This window comes from Haliotis rubra, unplaced genomic scaffold (assembly GCF_003918875.1).
Source record: "Haliotis rubra isolate DU_JTF1 unplaced genomic scaffold, ASM391887v1 Scf4, whole genome shotgun sequence".
Taxonomy (NCBI): Eukaryota; Metazoa; Mollusca; class Gastropoda; order Lepetellida; family Haliotidae; genus Haliotis; species Haliotis rubra.
In genome coordinates, this window is record NW_025767079.1 from 3095082 (window position 1) to 3114061 (window position 18980).

The following is an 18980-nucleotide window of genomic DNA, read 5'->3' on the forward strand; positions in this document are numbered from 1 at the left end:
CGAAGCAGGCGGGATACCGAACCCAGTCAGAGCGGGTGGGTGTGCACTCAAGCGTAACGGCTGGTTCATTAGCAGATGCTGCCTTCACGGCTTATTGTGTGTATATATATAGAGATGTTGGGTTTTGTAATTACATGATCAGTTTTTGTGTATAACATTTTGCAATCAACAGACATCATAACATGTCATGTGTTCAAGTATCACACCTGCCTGTCTGTGTAATTACATAATGTGACAGAGACCGAACTCGGGCCATAAATCAATGCGTTTTGTTTATGGTGTATAGCCTGATTGGTGTTAAGTTCAAATTGCATGTGGTCAGTGATCGCAGTTGTGTACTGAATATTGTCATTAGCAGACAGGCAGGCAGACACACAGGTGTCAATAAAACAAGACATTGAGTTTTGTCTGTGACAACGACATATCTATATCACAGTTAGAAATTGTGTCAACGCTAAATAATGACATTGCTTTTTAAGTATCGAAGCGAGAAAGTGACTTCGGTAAGAAGAACGCGGTGGTGAAATAGACCAATGAAATTATATAAACAGTTTATTTACTGTCATAACATATAAAAGCTCACTCGTGAGATATCAACAAAACATTAGAAAATAGCTCACACCAAAGCCTTCACCGAAGTTTTCACCAGACAGCCCCGCCTCAAGTTGTGCGAACCTATTTCACTGCGCACATGCTATGAGCGCAGCCCAGCTGTTGAAACCCATTTTCCCCAGAAAAGTCTGGGGAAATTTAGTGAAACGTTTGAACTCCGATTTCGCGCGTTTTTTTTCATCGCGTTATTTTTTAACTTTATAACTTGAATTTGCATTTTTGATGATTTGTTTCGGTAAGTCCATACCGAAAGGTATCAGAATCTGCAAAGTTGTGTTTTATGTTGCATGTGACCTTTAACAACAAACTGCTTAACAACAAACGCACACAAAACATATCAAAATCTCATGTAGGTGGGCCTCCGTCGAACTTGTTTTCGTGTTCCTGTTTGTCTGTTCTTTTGTTGAAACTTGGAAAATCGAAGTCTGAAGATGTTGGTTCCAACTCTGAAGTCAACGAAACTGTTTTTATCTCGACCAAATGCTCGCTCGATGAAGTCACTATCAGTGTCCGGTCTTTGACCTCCTGATCCCTAAAAACCAAAAAAATTATGTCAGTTGTTATTACTTTATTTAACATTTAAAAAAAAATGTTAAAAAAAATAATCATTTAATAGTTTTGTCACTATGAAGTAAAAAGGAAATGAACAAATTGATCAAATTATTTTTAATATCTGAAATTTGTTTCTAATTAAAATGCATTAATCAAGACTATTCCCAAAGTAAGTGAGTGAGTGAGTGAGTGAGTGAGTGAGTGAGTGAGTGAGTGAGTCCTCCTGGGTGTGTTCGGTACATTATTGTGACATGATAATATTCTATTAGTGAGTGCGTGAGTTGGGTTTTATGCCGCTTTTAGCAATATTCCAGCAATATCAAGGTGGGGGGACACCAGAAACGGATTTCACACATTGTCCCCATGTGGCTACCCCACTGGCTCTAAGAATTTTGACTTGTTTTGTTCATTACTAACAACATTTCACCTTTTTGTCTAGAAATTCACTGCAAAACCTAAATTAATTGTAAGCGCCAAGGCAATTAAAGGTCTTCATTTAAGTGCCAAGGCATTTATTAAAGGAAGTGAGTGATTATATCCGGCAGTTCATTCTGATATCCTCAGACTTGGTCGTCTTCAGCACTTTGATGACTTTTGTCAGTTTGTTCAACGATAGTAATATTGCGTTTATATATCTAATATACTGGCTCCAAATTGCGCTGATATCGGAAGCTGGTATTCAACAAGTCCTCGATAAGTCGACATCAGTTTATCGTCTTCGGCAGCCAGCAGCTATCGTCGATACCAGACCACGTGATGTACTGGTCTACGCCGATGTCGATAATGACATCGCTCAACTGACCAAAGTCTGGCAGAAAGACCGACTTTGCCGCAGTTGTTACGCTTGTAGAGAGTTTATCGTCGCATTTTCATTTATCATTAAGCTGGTTTCGGGCGCGTTGAAACTACCGCATGCCGATGAACAGTGGCGCATAAAACCGCGAGCAATTCCAGCACCGTTATCCTCACCATAATCGCCGGTGCACATGCAGGTCGGAAGCCGAGCCGTACCAAAACACCTTCCAACGTCGTTAGCAGTGAAGACGCCCGCTCAGTACAGTCGCGGTGTCACCAGACGGCGATCCAGTTTTCACGCCGACAGCGTATCGCATCGCCCCGTGATCGTCGTTGCTGTAAAACGTCGATGGGAGAACTATCGGCGACCGTCGATTACGTAATGGCATAGACGAAAATTTATCAGCGATGGGGAAGGTAAATACAGCCTGACCAAACTGGTCATGATGACAGAGGCCGAGCCGTCAATGACAGACGGTTGTTTGAAAGAACGCAGATGTATTCATTGCCAGATGCACTGAGGTCATCGTCTTCACCTTCGGATGGCTCGCATATCAGGTAAGCATCGTACTTCAGACAGGGATCATGGGATGCTGATTGCCTTTTGTGTTGATTCTGCTGGAGATGGCACGCCAGCATACCGTGCACGCCGATGCAAGACCATTAACATCTCATTCACCCCGGCAGCACACGCTATTTTAATTTGCCGACATAGCAAAGCGGTACAAAGCCTTTCTATTTTCTCGCTGTTGCAAACACATCGTATCAGCCACGTTAGATCTTCGTAATCGACGTTGCTCAACAGGATTGTTCATTTCAGCCCGCGAGAAGTTGGTGGCCTGCCTGGCACGAAAACTTTGCTCGGCAGCACACGCTCCACCAAGAGGGCTTCGGTTCGCTTAGTATCATGTGGCAGCAATAAGTAGTCGATGCTTCGTGTCACTCGCTGATAACAACGCTTCGGCACAGTCATCGACGCCAGCAGAAAGTCGGTCGCTTAAAACAAGATGATCGCTTAGCATTTCGGTATCAGGCCGATAGTAACAAAGTCGCCTCTGTTTTGAGCACGCGTAATAACGCCTTTTCTATTGACAGGTTGTCTTCTGACAAAGTTTGTCGTTCACAGTAATCTACGGTTTTAATGTTTTCGCACGTAATCGACGTTGACGTCACTAGCCTGCTTTCGAATATTTCAGTGGGGAGATATGTTGCCGCCACGCGAAGCAACTGGCAAGGGCGCTGCCAGACGTCAAGCGAGCGCAGCAGTGACCGCCATCATCGCCAGTAACGCGATCAAATGCCTTTGCCTGGGTTAACTGGTGTTCTTTTTAGCTTGTATAGTACTTGAGACGCATAAAGCTCTGATGTCGAGGTGCCATTTTGTTCAATACCATTTCCAGCAGCGGGCTCAATTTTGCCAGGTCGATGGCGTGTCGCATGGAGGATTCAATTGTTCCCGGTTAAGTTAGCTTCCGTTACCTTCGAAGGTTGCGCACGCATTAGTACAATGCCTTCGTTATTCTGTTTGATTCATTTTCATCGTTATTGGTATTAAAACGCTTACCGCTGAAAGTTTTTATTGGCGATGGGGGTTTGATCGCAATGGTCGCATATTGAATAACCGCCATTATTCAACCCCCGAGCATACCATCGGGCGCGCTCCTCGCCCGCACAAATTAACCACGGGCTCCGGCAGACAGTCGCCACAAAATTTTCACCGCCGCTTCTTAACGAGCTCGAGTGTTCAAGATCGCAGGGGCTTGCATATCGAAGCAAGGCGAAAGGGTTGCCTTCTGCTGCGGAATAACCGCCAGTTATCTTTACAGTAGCTTTGAGTTCGATGACGTCATGGCTGGCGCGGAGTCAATACGTTCATTGTGGCTGCATGTCGGGTTTCTCTGTGTCGGTACACTCGGCTGTCGCCGTTGAGGTAGTTCCTTCTTTCATCGTAGTCGTTGTTTCGGTCCGTCCTTCCGCATAATGTTCATGTCGTTCTTCGACCTCTGGCACGCCATAGCTTCTGCAAACATAATTGACATGACTCTTCAATAGCGGAAAGGGCAATATCAAACATGCCAGCGTCGCGTTTCGTCGGCGGCTCATTGCAATACCGGTTCATCGGGTCATTACGCCAGCGGCGCGAGTCAAAATGTTCAAATGACCGTCGAATACATATGCAACCGGCTTCAGGGTTTCGGGTGTTGTTGAAACGGCCTGCGGTGAAAGGGGAATCGAGTTTGTTATCAGGTCAGGATCTTCCGAGTAATGCAGTTGTCGAAACATAGGTGCCGACCTTGATGATCATTCAATTCCGGGATACCAGATCGGCGGCGTCTTCTTTGTTCTTTCAGGAAACCAATCCATTGTGAAGCACCGGCTTAGGCGCAAATGCTTGTCAGTAGTATTAAAGAGCCGAAACAATACTTGAGCCAAAATGCTGGTTAACAAAATGCTTAGCAATTGCCTAGGAGTTTCTGGAGAGGATTGGGATTTTGGGAGGATTGGGATTCCTGGGAGGATTGGGATTACTGGATTTCTTGGGAGGATTGGGATTCCTGGGAGAGGATTGGGATTCCCTAATATAGGCATATAGGAAGTATGGGTATATATATGCCTAGAAAACAACCATGCCACCAAAAAGAGATTTACCTTCGATAAGATCCAAGAAATACGCCCTTCTCAAGGGTGCTCCCCAGCAAGCGAGGTCAAAAGCCGCATTCGGTATTGGGTCCACAAGACTCACGACATATGAGAGATCCGATCGAAGAACCAGAAGTATCATGTTGTACTTACAACCAACAAGTATCGCTGTCGGGTCCCACGTAACCACAAAAGGTGACTCTCGATAGATCGAAGTAACAATACCTGGTAGTATCGCTACCAACCATCCAGGACTTCTACGATCGCCTGGGGAGTCTCGAGACTCGTGGTGGAGTAAACCGCCAATACATCGTCGAATTTATGTTGGTTGACATCCTGTCGGAGGTTGGACAAGGATGATGACAATGACGCAAGTCCTGGAAGAAATAGAAGAGGAACAAGAAGACACCCGCCTGGGTATCCAGAAGGTGCGGGAGATGGTAGAATCAGCCCAAAAGTTAACCTATGTTTCGATAGCTGTCAGATACTCTGGAAGGTCATCCACAAGACCTGGAAGCATAGCAAACCAGTTTCCCCTTTCACACAATCGCCGACAAGCCAGCAACACCCAAACCCCAAAACCCCGACCCTTTCATATGTAGTAACATTCATTTAGACATTTGACCTCGCGATAAGGTATACAACATGTGGCTCGCGGGAACCATTATTGCAAATGGGTATTGCTCGGCAAGTCATTAGCCTGGCGTAAACGCTTGCATGACTGAATATTGCCACCGTGATGCCCACTGTGTGAGAAAGGGTCATGTCAATTATGTTTGCAAAGCATGCGTATAGGGTCAAAGGACATTATGGGCTGTGCAAAGACCATGGAAGGACGAGTTCAAACCAACTTATTTACTTATAAGAAGAAAGACTACCTCAACGAATCTGAACCGCTGCTCAGGACTAAAGTTTACAGCGCTGCATTTTTGAAGGCTGACAGGGTTATCTGCATTATTGAAAACGCCTCTATTAGACATGTGGTTCAAGATATGGTATACACTCATGACTACTGTCATCGAATCCCAAAGCTCTCGCCAAAAGTCGTGGACTGACGGGTTATTCCCACCTTTAGGAAACCCCAACTGCTCACCTTGCTCGATATGAAATATACCAAGCCCCTACCGCGGCGAGACCTCAAACTCCGGTATAAAGAACGCTGGATTGAAGGGTTATTCCCCGATGAGAAGAGCCGAGCTGATCACCTTGCTGGAAGACACCAGGCCAGTCGAGTTGAGATTTGTGCAGACGGAGCACGCCGCGGGTAAGTATCTCCGGGTTGATAATGACGGTTGATTCCAATATCGATACCGGTACAGTCAAACCCCCATCACTAGTAAACTCACTGAAGAACTAGGCTTAATTTGAAAAGCATCAAGTACCAACTAACGATGAAAAATGGAGCTCCAAAACAGAATAATGGACGGCAGTACTGAGTACGCTGCACCTTATTTCAGAGGTAAGCAGGAAGCCCTAACCCAACCAGAATTGATTGAATCCTCCATCGACGATCGCTGCAGAAAATACAAGAGTCGCTGGAGAGATATACCCATATGGGCTCTGGATGGGTGGTAGACAAAATCAACACCGCTTATCTCGACATAGCTTAACTACATGCCGCCCAAAGGTGGGTCGCGATATACCGGTGCCCAAGCATTTCAAGGCTAAAAGGCCCTCGTTAACCCCAAAACCCAAGGCTTACTCTATGTTAACGATTACACAGCGGTGGTGGCGGTCATAGTTGCTACGCGATGAACCAACGGGTAATCCGGCAGGCTGCCAGAAGCCATCCATCGATCGAAGAATCTGGGTTCAACTTCACGGGTGTAGAACGCTAACACCCATCTCCTACTGGGCGCAATTCAAAAGCAGAACAAGGTGGTCGCCAACGCGGTTCTGGCCAAAGGCTTACAAAACCATCGCGGCATAGGATAAGCCCTGTGGGTGATAAAACTGTGCGCAGAACCAATATATTCCTCATCGAAAAAGACGGCCAGTATCACTACACGGCAATAAAAATCTGAGCCGCTGTTGCACGATCAATCGATGCACAGAGAAAAGAAACACTTCTGCTTAACGATGTCTGCACGGTTTTACGCGAAATCGCATCTGCTGCAAGCACACCAGGGATTGCCTAGTGTAGGAGAGAGACGGCGATCCGAATTGACATGCCTAAGGAAGGCTTAAGACAACATCTTGAAATTCACCAACCACAAACATCAGATGCCTGTGCCTTACATGATCTAACGCAGACTTCAAGGCTCTTTATCAAACCGGTCGATTCACGATGTGCCCAACACTGAGCAAAGTTTTACGGGCAAGACCCAAGAACACCAAGCCCGCGGGTTTGGGTACGCGGGTCGTCCGATGCGATGGACAGACAACGCCCAGTCATCTACCGAGGTCCTAGCCTAACGATTCCTGATGTGTTTGCAACAGGAAGAGAAAATCATTAGGAAAAGGTTGTACACCGCTGTTCTCCATGCGATGACGCGGGCGACCAAGTCGGCCACAAGCTGCGGTTGAGAATTGCCATATATGCCAGGCCGCTGAATGGGATGTTGTGAGAGATCACTGCCACATCATCGCCGGTACCAGGTGCCGCCCATAACGCTAAGGCAATCTCCAGCTTAGAATCAACCCTAAAACAATCAACATCCCCGCGGGTCTTCCACAATAATCTGAGAGGGTACGATGCCCACCTGATCATGCAGGCCATCTCAAGGTGGACGGTGATATCAAGTGCATCCCCAACAACATGGAAAATACATCTCGCTTCTCGCCAACCGCCTGAGATTCATTGACAGCGCCAGTTCCTCCTGTCATCGCGCCGATAGTTTGGTCAAGGTTAATGACACCTTTCCCCATCACTGATCGGCACACCAACGCCGAGACTCGGCCCCTGCTGATGAGGAAGGGTGTGTACCCATACGAGTACATGGATGATTGGTCTAAGTTCGATGAGACCCGATACCTCCCATCGAATCGTGGGTTTTACAGTGAACCTGACCTAATCCCATATCTCCCAGGACGATACGCCACGCCGCAGAACGTGGGAGAAACTGGGATGTAAGAATCTGGGCGACTACCACGACCTGTACTCTTGAGAACGGACGTGTTCTGCTAGCCGATGTGTTCGACGCTTAGGAGGACGTGTTTGAAACAGTATCAACTCGACCCTGCATGGTACTACACCAGCCCCGCCCATCGTGTGGATGCGCTGCTGAAGAAAACCGGAGTTGCTGGAATTGCTCACGGATTACTTACATACGCACCTGTTCATCGAGAAAGGCTTACGAGGTGGATTTCCAATACGCCAAACGGTACGCTAAGAGCCAACAATACGCGACGCGGAAGGCTACGACTCTTCAGCAAACCCACCAATCATCTCTCTACCTAGACGCCAACAACCTGTACGGCTGGGCTATGAGTCAGTCTCTCGCCTACGGGTGGGTTTGAGTGGTTGGACGATGAGATCGACATCACGCAGCATCGCTACCGATTCGGGAAGGGTTACATCCTCGGCGGATCTGAGTATCCCGAGGCATTGCACGCTGCTCACAACAGCTACCCGCTGGCCCTCGAACGGTTGATGGTCTGCCGAGACTGGATGTCCGACTATCAGCGGGACTTGTTGGTGAGAACACCCTGGCTCGGTGGAAAACCTCGTCCCTAACTTGATGAACAAGACCAAGTATGTCGGCACTATCGCAACCTGCAGCTGTACCTATCGCTGAGTATGAAACTGACCAAAATTCATAGGGTGCTGAAGTTTGACCAAAGTCCTTGGATGGAGCCCTACATCAGAATGAACACGGACTCCGCGTAAAGCTGGCCACCAGTGACTTCGAGAAGAACTTGTATAAGCTCATGAACAACTCGGGTGTTTGGTAAGACGATGGAGAACCTGAGAAAACGGGCGACGGTCAAACTCGTGACGATCGCAGCAGGAGGAAAACTTCAGGAAACTGATCGCTAGCCCGCCTTCAACCGGGCAAGCTATTCGGATAACGACTTGGCGGCGCTGCACATGAACAAAGTCACATCAAGCTCAACCGACCGCTTCTACGGGGATGAGCATTCTCGACCTGTCCAAAACATCTCATGTATGATTTCTACTACAACCGCCTCAAGAAGCAACACGGTGATCGAGCGCGAGCTGCTGTACACGGACACGGATTCCTTTGTTGCTAGATATACACACCGAGGACGGTAATGAGGACATGGAAAACAAATACACCTGTACGACACCAGCGACACCCCAAGGACCATGCCCTACACAACACGATCAACAAAAGGTCCTTGGCAAGATGAAGGACGAATGCGAGGGCACACCTTATCGCCGAATACGCCGGCTTGAGGCCTAAGATGTACTCCATCTTGAAAGCTGACAAGGGTGAGATCCGAAAGGTAAAGGGTCAAGAAATACGTGGTGAAACAACACATCAAGCACGCCCTCTTCAAACAAGCTCTGTTCAAGAATAAGACGTTCAAACACCGAATGAATGCGTTGAGAAGTTTACAAACACAACATCTACGCATCACCTCAACAAGACGCCGCTGTCGCGCCCATGGACACCAACGGTGGATCGCCACGACGGCGCCACGACTTATGCGCACGGGCACACGCCATAAAACCACTGAGTGGTGAAATTAGTGCTCTTAGCAGAACCCCCATTGTATACCTGAGGAAAACTAGACTTGCTTTATTTAGGGCTTTAGCACTGCAGAGAGGGCTTGGCAGTTGGGAAAATAATGTGGTTCAGGGACTGTGAGACAGACTAGATTCTCTGGTCCAGACTCGATTATTTACAAACAGCCGCCATATAGCTTGAATATTGCTGAGTGCGGCTTAAAACTCAACTCACTCACTCCCTCACCTTAGCAAAGGAAGATTACAAATGGTTCAATTACCACATTCCCATACTGCCTCCACTGTTGTAATTCTTTATCAAACCAGTACCAGGTCCATCTGGTCACCTGACCCATGAAACTCTTCACTATGTGCTGGGACAATGACACATGGGATGCTGTACCGAGACGCCGCACGGTGAATTGTCTCCCTTTACCGCTAGCCGTCATACTTCTGAAGTCAACAGTGATCCCATCTTCGTCATCAACCTCATCGTCCTCACTGTCAGACTCACTGTTAAAGAGTAATGGAGTGAGTGAGTGAATGTGTTTCATGCTAAAGTTCAGCATGGGGACAGCTATAAAACCTGCAAGTCAGCATTATTCTGGCCATTTCACCGTAACAATGTAAATAATTAAGCTTGAGCCAGACAAATCAGTGACTTGAAAAAGGTGAGTGTATGGTGTTTCTGCCAGCCTTCACAGCTTTTTGAAGTCAATCTGTAAATAATAGTTAAATATAAAGCAATGTGTAAGTTTGTGATTTTAAGACACAGCAGTGTAAGTTCATACGGGCAGTCTGTCAATACTAGTCTGTAACATATTAAGTAGCATGTAAGTTTGTCATTTAGGACACAATCAACATTGTTACAACTATATAAGATTGATCTGTAAATAATAGTCTGTAACATATACTCCCAATCAAAAGTTTAGACTCACTAGTGTAAATGTAGCCATTTACTTAAGTCAACTGTTCTAAAATAAATTTTGCAAAGCTTTCCATCCTGTTTAAAGGTACTGTTTACACATGAACTGATTTATTGTAAAACACATTTGTAACGTTGAAAAGATTATTGTCATGAGTTAAATAAATGATGAAACTCAGTGAAAATTGACGAATTCGTAACAAAACTTTACACCAAAACGCAACTGTTCACATGCACGATATTTGCACATGCTTTATAGCACTTTGATGAATGATCCTCGCGCAATTCATCTGCATAACGTTTTCAGTTGGTTCCCCCAATTTAGTGGAGAAATTCATCTTCGATGTAACCATATGTATATACATAACATATAGTGAACGCTAGAGTCTAAACTTTTGATGTGTAGTATATTAAGTAATGTTTAGGTTTGTCATTTAGGACACAATCAACATTGTTACAGCTATATCAGGTCAATCTGTCAATGATAGTCTGTAACATAATAAGTAATGAGTAAGTTTGTCATTTAGGACACAATCAACATTGTTACAGATCAGTCTGTCAATGATAGTCTGTAACATAAGTAATGAGTAAGTTTGTCAGGACACAGTCAGCACTGTTATAGTGACTGAGTGAGTTTAGTTTTACGCTGCTTTTAGCAATATTCCAGGAATATCATGGTGGGGTCACCAGAAATGGGCTTCAAACATTGTACCCATGTGGGGAATTGAATGTTTGGCATGACAAGCGAACGCTTTAACCACTAGGCTACCCTACCGCCCCAGCAGTGTCACAGCTATATCAGGTCAACCTTTTGATTGACATATTAAAGAAATATGCAAGTTTGTTATTTAGGACAGTCAGCAGTGTTAGTTTATAAGGTCAATCTGTTAGCAATAGTCTGCAACATCCAATGCAATATCGGATGAAAGTAACCTGTCAATCCAACATGTTCTATTTGATATTGACTAAAGTAGCTGACCTGATTGCCTGAGTTTGGTTTTATGCCACTTTTAGCAATATTCCTGCAATGTCACCCCGAGGGACACTAGAAATGGGCTTCACAATTTGTACCCATGTGGGGAATCAAACCCGGGTCTTCAGCGTGACGAGCGATTGCTTAAACCACGTGGCTACGCCACCGCCCCTTAAGTAGCTGGTACACAGAATCTATGCCCTTTGTTACAATAGTGACTTGTATACAATTTCTGCAGCAGGAACGTTATAGTATTTTGACGTTCATCCCTGATGTTAAATTGGGACCATGGTGAATCTTTGCATCAAGGCCTTTTGAATGTATGATTGAATGTATGGCTGGGACTAGTAACTCTTGGTTCTTGGTTGGGTGGGTCCCGTGAAGGTCCGGGTTAGAATGTGCCTTCAGTAACCCATGCTTGTCGTAAGAGGCGACTAACGGGATCGAGTGGTCAGGTTCGCTGACTTTGTTGACACGTGTCATCGGTTCCCAATTGCGCAGATCGATGCTCCTGCTGTTGATCACCGGATTCTCTGGTCCAGACTCGATTATTTATAGACCGCCGCCATATAGCTGGAATATTTCAGAGTGCGGCGTAAAACTAAACTCACTCACTCTTGGTTGGGTGGGTCCCAGTATCTGGTAGGACATGTGATACCTTGTTTAATGACATCAACAATAAAACTCCATAGAAACTGCAAGTCACTTGTCTTCACATTTCTTTCTCACACTATGCACAAATTCATTCTGAATTTTAGGTGTCTGAGTAGAGACAGACCTTCAGTCAACTTCAGTGAATGCATGATCAGATCATTACATACGTACATGTTTTCACCAAGGCTCCAGTTAAACAATTATCAGATGGTCATTTTCTACCAACTCTCGAGTGAGTGAGTATGCATTAACGCCACTTTGAGCAATATTCCAGCAATATCGAGGCGGTGGACACAAGAAATGGGCTTCAAACATTGTACCCAATATGGAGAATCACAATCCAGTGATCAACATCATGAGCATCAACAAGCAACTTGGATACGATGACATGTCAACCAAGTCCTCTAAGATGATACATACAGATTTCATCAGATGGGTAGGATCACTCTTCACAAAGCTCATTCATTTCTAAAATGGGGACATTCACTGACGGGAGATGTTCTGTCTTACTTCCATTGGCATTCAGACCGGGGATCTCATTGATTTCAAAGCACTGTCTGTTTCTCCACAGAACTGAACCTTTCTCAATGGTTGTGGATGTAGGTTCAGAGTTATCTGCGGACTTGCTGTCTGTTTTTGGCTGATATCTTCAACTATGTCCAATGGTTGTGGTTGTAGGTTAGAGTTATCTGCCCGATCAACGCTGACTCAAAATTTTAACAAAACTCTTCTGACTTGATTGTCGATATTATGGTTTCTTCTACAACCAGTGCCAAATTTACAGGTACCCTTAACATAGAATTCACAGATGTGCAGATGTTGACACACATTTTTTTTCGAGCATCCTTTAAGATGGTTATAAAATCTGCAAATCTGTGGGATGGTTGTTACACCACGACTCTCTCTGCTTTGGAATAATTGTTGTATTTCTGCATCTGTGAGTTCGTCCAGCAGATTCTGTCGAAGTATCACCTTGTTGTGGTCAGAATCCAGATTGTGACCAAATTGACATGGAATGCCATTATCGCTGAAACGACATCTTGAGAGAAGAAAAAATTTGCAGATGTGGAGTTTCTCACAGTAATCTTCCCCACAGTACCCATCCCTCTTGCAGTGTTTGGGGCAGAGTTGTAGGTTTGTGAAAGCTGCGACGCTGTTGCCTTCCAGGATGAAGTTATTGCTGTAGTCTTGTAGAAGCCCCAGAAGGTTTCTTGGAGCTCTACGACCATTATGTTGAAAAGCTCTCTGTAGTGTAGTGAGGTCAACAGAACAGCCATGAAGGCGACAGAGAACCTTCAGTATTGCTCTTACATCGTTGTCTGAGTCATCAATGTCGATATTTTCCTGTGGGAAAGCTGCAGCCATGTTGGGAAGAAAACCTGAAACAAATCAACAAACACACGTACTACACAGTGTCACACGTACTACACAGTTTCACACGTACTACACAGTGTTACACGTACTACACAGTGTGAGTATAAAGGTAGTGACGATAGAGGTGTGTGTGCACTATAGGTGTGTGTGAGGTCACTGTAGAGGTGTGTGTGATGTCACTGTAGAGGTGTGTGTGATGTCACTGTAGAGGTGTTTGTGAGGTGTCACTGTAGAGGTGTGTGTGATGTCACTGTAGAGGTGTGTGTGATATCAGGGGTGTGTGTGATGTCACTGCAGAGGTGTGTGTGAGGTGTAACTGTAGAGGTGTGTGTGATGTCACTGTAGAGGTGTGCGGTGTCACTGTAGAGGTGTCTGTGAGGTGTCATAGTAGAGGTGTGTGTGAGGTGTCACTGTAGAGGTGTGTGATGTCACTGTAGAGGTGTGTGTGATGTCACTGTAGAGGTGTGTGTTATGTTACCGTGAGAGGTGTGTGTGAGGTGTCACTGTAGAGGTGTGTGATGTCACTGTAGAGGTGTGTGTGATGTCACTGTAGAGGTGTGTGTTATGTTACCGTAGAGGTGTGTGTGATCTCACTGTAGAGGTGTGTGTGATGTCACTGTAGAGGTGTGTGTGATGTCACCGTAGAGGTGTGTGAGGTGTCACTGTAGAGGTGTGTGTGATGTCACTGTAGATGTGTGTGCAATGTCACCGTAGAGGTGTGTGTGATGTCACTGTAGAGGTGTGTGTGATGTCACTGTAGAGGTGTGTGTGATGTCACCGTAGAGGTGTGTGTGATGTCACTGTAGAGGTGTGTGTGATGTCACTGTAGAGGTGTATGTGAGGTGTCACTGTAGAGGTGTGTGTGTGATGTCACTGTAGAGGTGTGTGTGATGTCACTGTAGAGGTGTGTGTGATGTCACTGTAGAGGTGTGTGAGGTGTCACTGTAGAGGTGTGTGTGATGTCACTGTAGAGATTTGTGTGATGTCACTGTAGAGGTGTGTGTGAGGTGTCACTGTAGAGGTGTGTGTGATGTCACTGTAGAGGTGTGTGTGATGTCACTGTAGAGGTGTGTGTGAGGTGTCACTATAGAGGTGTGTGTGATGTCACTGTAGAGGTGTGTGAGGTGTCACCGTAGAGGTGTGTGTGATGTCACTGTAGAGGTGTGTGAGGTGTCACCGTAGAGGTGTGTGTGATGTCACTGTAGAGGTGTGTGTGATGTCACCGTAGAGGTGTGTGTGATGTCACTGTAGAGGTGTGTGTGATGTTACTGTAGAGGTGTGTGTGTGATGTCACTATAGAGGTGTGTGTGATGTCACTGTAGAGGTGTGTGTGATGTCACTGTAGAGGTGTGTGTGAGGTGTCACTATAGAGGTGTGTGTGATGTCACTGTAGAGGTGTGTGAGGTGTCACCGTAGAGGTGTGTGTGATGTCACCCTAGAGGTGTGTGAGGTGTCACCGTAGAGGTGTGTGTGATGTCACTCTAGAGGTGTATGTGATGTCACTGTAGAGGTGTGTGTGACGTCACTGTAGAGGTGTATGTGAGGTGTCACTGTAGAGGTGTGTGTGTGATGTCACTGTAGAGGTGTGTGTGATGTCACAGTAGAGGTGTGTGTGAGGTGTCACTATAGAGGTGTGTGTGATGTCACTTTAGAGGGGTGTGTGAGGTGTCACTGTAGAGGTGTGTGTGATGTCACTGTAGAGGTGTGTGAGGTGGTGTAATGTAGAGGTGTGTGTGATGTCACTGTAGAGGTGTGTGTGTGATGTCACTGTAGAGGTGTGTGTGATGTGTCACCAGTAAGGTGTGTGTGAGGTGTCACCGTAGAGGTGTGTGTGATGTCACTGTAGAGGTGTGTGTGATGTCACTGTAGAGTTGTGTGTGATGTCACTGTAGAGGCGTGTGTGATGTCATCATAGAGGTGTGTGTGAGGTGTCACTGTAGAGGTGTGTGTGATGTCACTGCAGAGGTGTGTGTGATATCAGGGGTGTGTGTGATGTCACTGTAGAGGTGTGTGTGATGTCACCGTAGAGGTGTGTGAGGTGTCACCGTAGAGGTGTGTGTGATGTCACTGTAGAGGTGTGTGTGATGTCACTGTAGAGTTGTGTGTGATGTCACTGTAGAGGCGTGTGTGATGTCATCATAGAGGTGTGTGTGAGGTGTCACTGTAGAGGTGTGTGTGATGTCACTGCAGAGGTGTGTGTGATGTCAAGGGTGTGTGTGATGTCACTGTAGAGGTGTGTGTGATGTCACCGTAGAGGTGTGTGAGGTGTCACCGTAGAGGTGTGTGTGATGTCACTGTAGAGGTGTGTGTGAGGTGTCACTGTAGAGGTGTGTGTGATGTCACTGTAGAGGTGTGTGTGATGTCACTGTAGAGGTTTGTGTGAGGTGTCACTGTAGAGGTGTGTGTGATGTCACTGTAGAGGTGTGTGTGATATCAGGGATGTGTGTGATGTCACTGTAGAGGTGTGTGTGATGTCACCGTAGAGGTGTGTGAGGTGTCACCGTAGAGGTGTGTGTGATGTCACTGTAGAGGTGTGTGTGAGGTGTCACTGTAGAGGTGTGTGTGATGTCACTGTAGAGGTGTGTGTGAGGTGTCACTGTAGAGGTGTGTGTGATGTCACTGTAGAGGTGTGTGTGATGTCACTGTAGAGGTGTCTGTGAGGTGTCACTGTAGAGTTGTGTGTGAGGTGTCACTGTAGAGGTGTGTGTGATGTCACTGTAGAGGTGTGTGTGATGTCACTGTAGAGGTGTGTGTTATGTTACCGTAGAGGTGTGTGTGATGTCACTGTAGAGGTTTGTGTGATGTCACTGTAGAGGTGTATGTGAGGTGTCACTGTAGAGGTGTGTGTATGATGTCACTGTAGAGGTGTGTGATGTCACTGTAGATGTGTGTGTGAGGTGTCACTGTAGAGGTCTTTGTGATGTCACTGTAGAGGTGTGTGTGCTGTCACTGTAGAGGTGTGTGTGTGTGTGATGTCACTGTAGAGGTGTGTGTGTGATGTCACTGTAGAGGTGTGTGTGTGTGATGTCACTGTAGAGGTGTGTGTGTGATGTTACTGTAGAGGTGTGTGTGATGTCACTGTAGAGGTGTGTGTGATGTCACTGTAGAGGTGTTGGTGATGTCACTGCAGAGGTGTGTGTGATCTCACTGTAGAGGTTTGTGTGATGTCACTGTAGAGGCGTGTGTGAGGTCTCTGTAGAGGTGTGTGTGAGTTGTCCCTGGAGAGGTGTGTGTGCTGTATCAGTATTGAAATATGTGCATGATGAAAATATTGTTGTGTAAATATGCTTATGTGCCACACAGTAGAAATGATTTATAAAGATCCAGATCCTCCCATATCCACAGCCATCAACATTGTCATCAGGGATAATACATAAGTGTGAATATATTTTGCTGCTTTGATCAAAACTGGAATGTGTCGGAACCCACAAACAGCCGATTGTTGCACCGGCAGCTGATACTGCAGAGAACACTTCCCAACCTGGATGAATGAATGAACAAACGAATGAATGGTTCACTGCGCTATGTCTATAAGTGATAACGAACAAGCAGCTCATAATAAATTATGGACAATCAACATGATTATAATAAATGAAATACATTCACCAGGTTTCATTGATAAAAATAGATCACAACAATTCACAAATAAAACTTGTGTCATCAATCAATCACATTTGTGCTTAATGACCTGTCACAATGGAAAGCAGGGATAGAAATACTTTTTTCTAAGTGTGCCTTAGGGCACCAGACAAATATTTTAGAAGTGCCTTTCAGAAATCAAGTGTGCCCACGTTTTTAGAATAAACGACTGTAGCAATGATGATGATCACTTGAAATATATTGTTAGTAAACAACAAATGGAACCTGTTTTCTGTTTAAGATGGCTTCCTTAAACTTCATTTGTTCTGCTTTCCCAACACCTTTAATAGCTAAAAATTGTGTGACAGGTTCACTTGCTCAATATATCTAACATACACAATTTCCTCTTCAATAACCGAACTATCAGTACTCCCATCACTCTAAATGGATAAACAAGCAGCTTTCCGTACATCATCCATCATAATTCCAGTGATTTCCTGAGCAATAAAGTCAATAAATGTTTTTGATTGTTTGTCACTTGTGTGCATGTTTTGTTTTGGGGATTAAATGACTAAAGGTGAGTTATATCTCTAAAAACTTAGGCGTGCCATAAGGGCACCGAGAACATTTTTTATCCATGCCATTTCAATATTTACCGTGCCATGGCACACTAATATATGGAGTATTTTGAACCCTGGAAAGGAATGAATACTTAAAAACTGACATTACATGAACAATCAAAAGAAAGAAATATATGAAAGAAACTCTGTTTATATGAAAAAATCACTGTCAAAATGAATGAATGAAAAGGAATGAAATCAAAAGAAATAAATGGGTGAATGAAACTCATATTACATGAATGATCACAATCAACATAAACGAAACTCACCTGTTTACACTACTGGAGGATTGGGAGATTAGTAAGTCAGTGTCACTGTGAGGTATATAGAGCCTATGCAGTAACGAGTTCAAGGTACAACTGACATACTGATAATCACGTATTTTGAGATCATATCCTGGAACTGACACAATAGTTGACACAATAGATGATTTCATAGAAATGAAACAAAAAGTAAACACTCAAAAATAGTAGGGGAACCTGAACTTTCACTTCGTATAGGAAGTAAAAGCGTTAAGAAACTCTTCAAAAGCAGACATGTTATGATTGGCATAGTGTGCAGTGTGCGAAATAGTTTCCAAATTTTACTAGCCAGTTGGGCTAGCTATGCCTGAAAGTTACTAGCCCACAGAAAAAATAACTAGCCCCAAATTTGAATGCTGTTCATATGATGAACATTTTTATAAGGCCATTATCTTATATGATTTAAAAGTGTAGTATAATTAACAAGTCGGGAGTGATATATTTACAAAACGACCCCATGAAAATTCAGCAGCCAGTCGGGCCAGTGACTGCTGAGATTTACTGGTCCACCTGGAATTTTACTAGCCACAGGCTAGAGGGCCAGTGGTTATTTCACACACTGATAGTGTGTTTAGTTTCCTGCATTACAAAGACCTGGTTTAGCTAATCAATATATATGCACTGTCGCTTGTAGGTGCATGTATAAACATGCAATAGCTGTTGAATGCTGATTAAAAACATACAGTTTTGTAAAACCTGGAGGTGGAGACAGTGTGGCTGTGACACAAATGTCATACTTTATGAATTAAATAATCTAAATGAAAAAAACAAACCAGAATGCATTTAAAACAAAATACAACCCAAACCGACCCCACCCCTAAAAAAGAAAAAAACAAAAAACCAAAACAGGTGATATATGTATATTAAATAATATCTCTTACTCTTTTGCAAAACTCCAACCCTGTTCAAACACCTGTATACAGCCTAATTACAGGTTTTCCCTTGATCTGTTCAAAGGCGTAGAACAAGAAAATACTAAATTACGATCGCTCCTATTTCGTTCGAAATACTCACGTCACAGTGCTTTAAATATTCACGGTCTCACGACAAGACTGTAGTCCATTTGTAACTCTTCCAAATCATCAAGTTCGTTGTTATATTGTGGATTCGGACACTGTCGAGTACTGTGATCAGTTTGTCTCTGTAGAGTTGATCTGTATCCATCGCACTGAGACGGCACTTCCGGGTATAAAAGTCAAACCAAAAGTAGAACTACCGGGTAATTTGCCTCGACTATTTCCGTTGGTTCTCGGAAATGGCAATTGTTGGCAATAACATCAGTTTAGAAATAGTTGAGTGACGACACAAGGTATGAGCCTTG

At 44.7% G+C, this 18980-nt stretch overlaps 1 long non-coding RNA gene across 1 annotated transcript; it reads right to left on the reverse strand.

Annotated features, from left to right (window-relative positions):
- Window positions 1–913: 913 nt before the first annotated feature.
- On the reverse strand, window positions 914–18980 carry LOC124287230. Its single transcript, XR_006901227.1, has 3 exons — window positions 18674–18980; window positions 9514–9745; window positions 914–1144 (listed from the first exon to the last, which is right to left on the reverse strand). It is a non-coding gene; the product is annotated as an uncharacterized LOC124287230 (long non-coding RNA).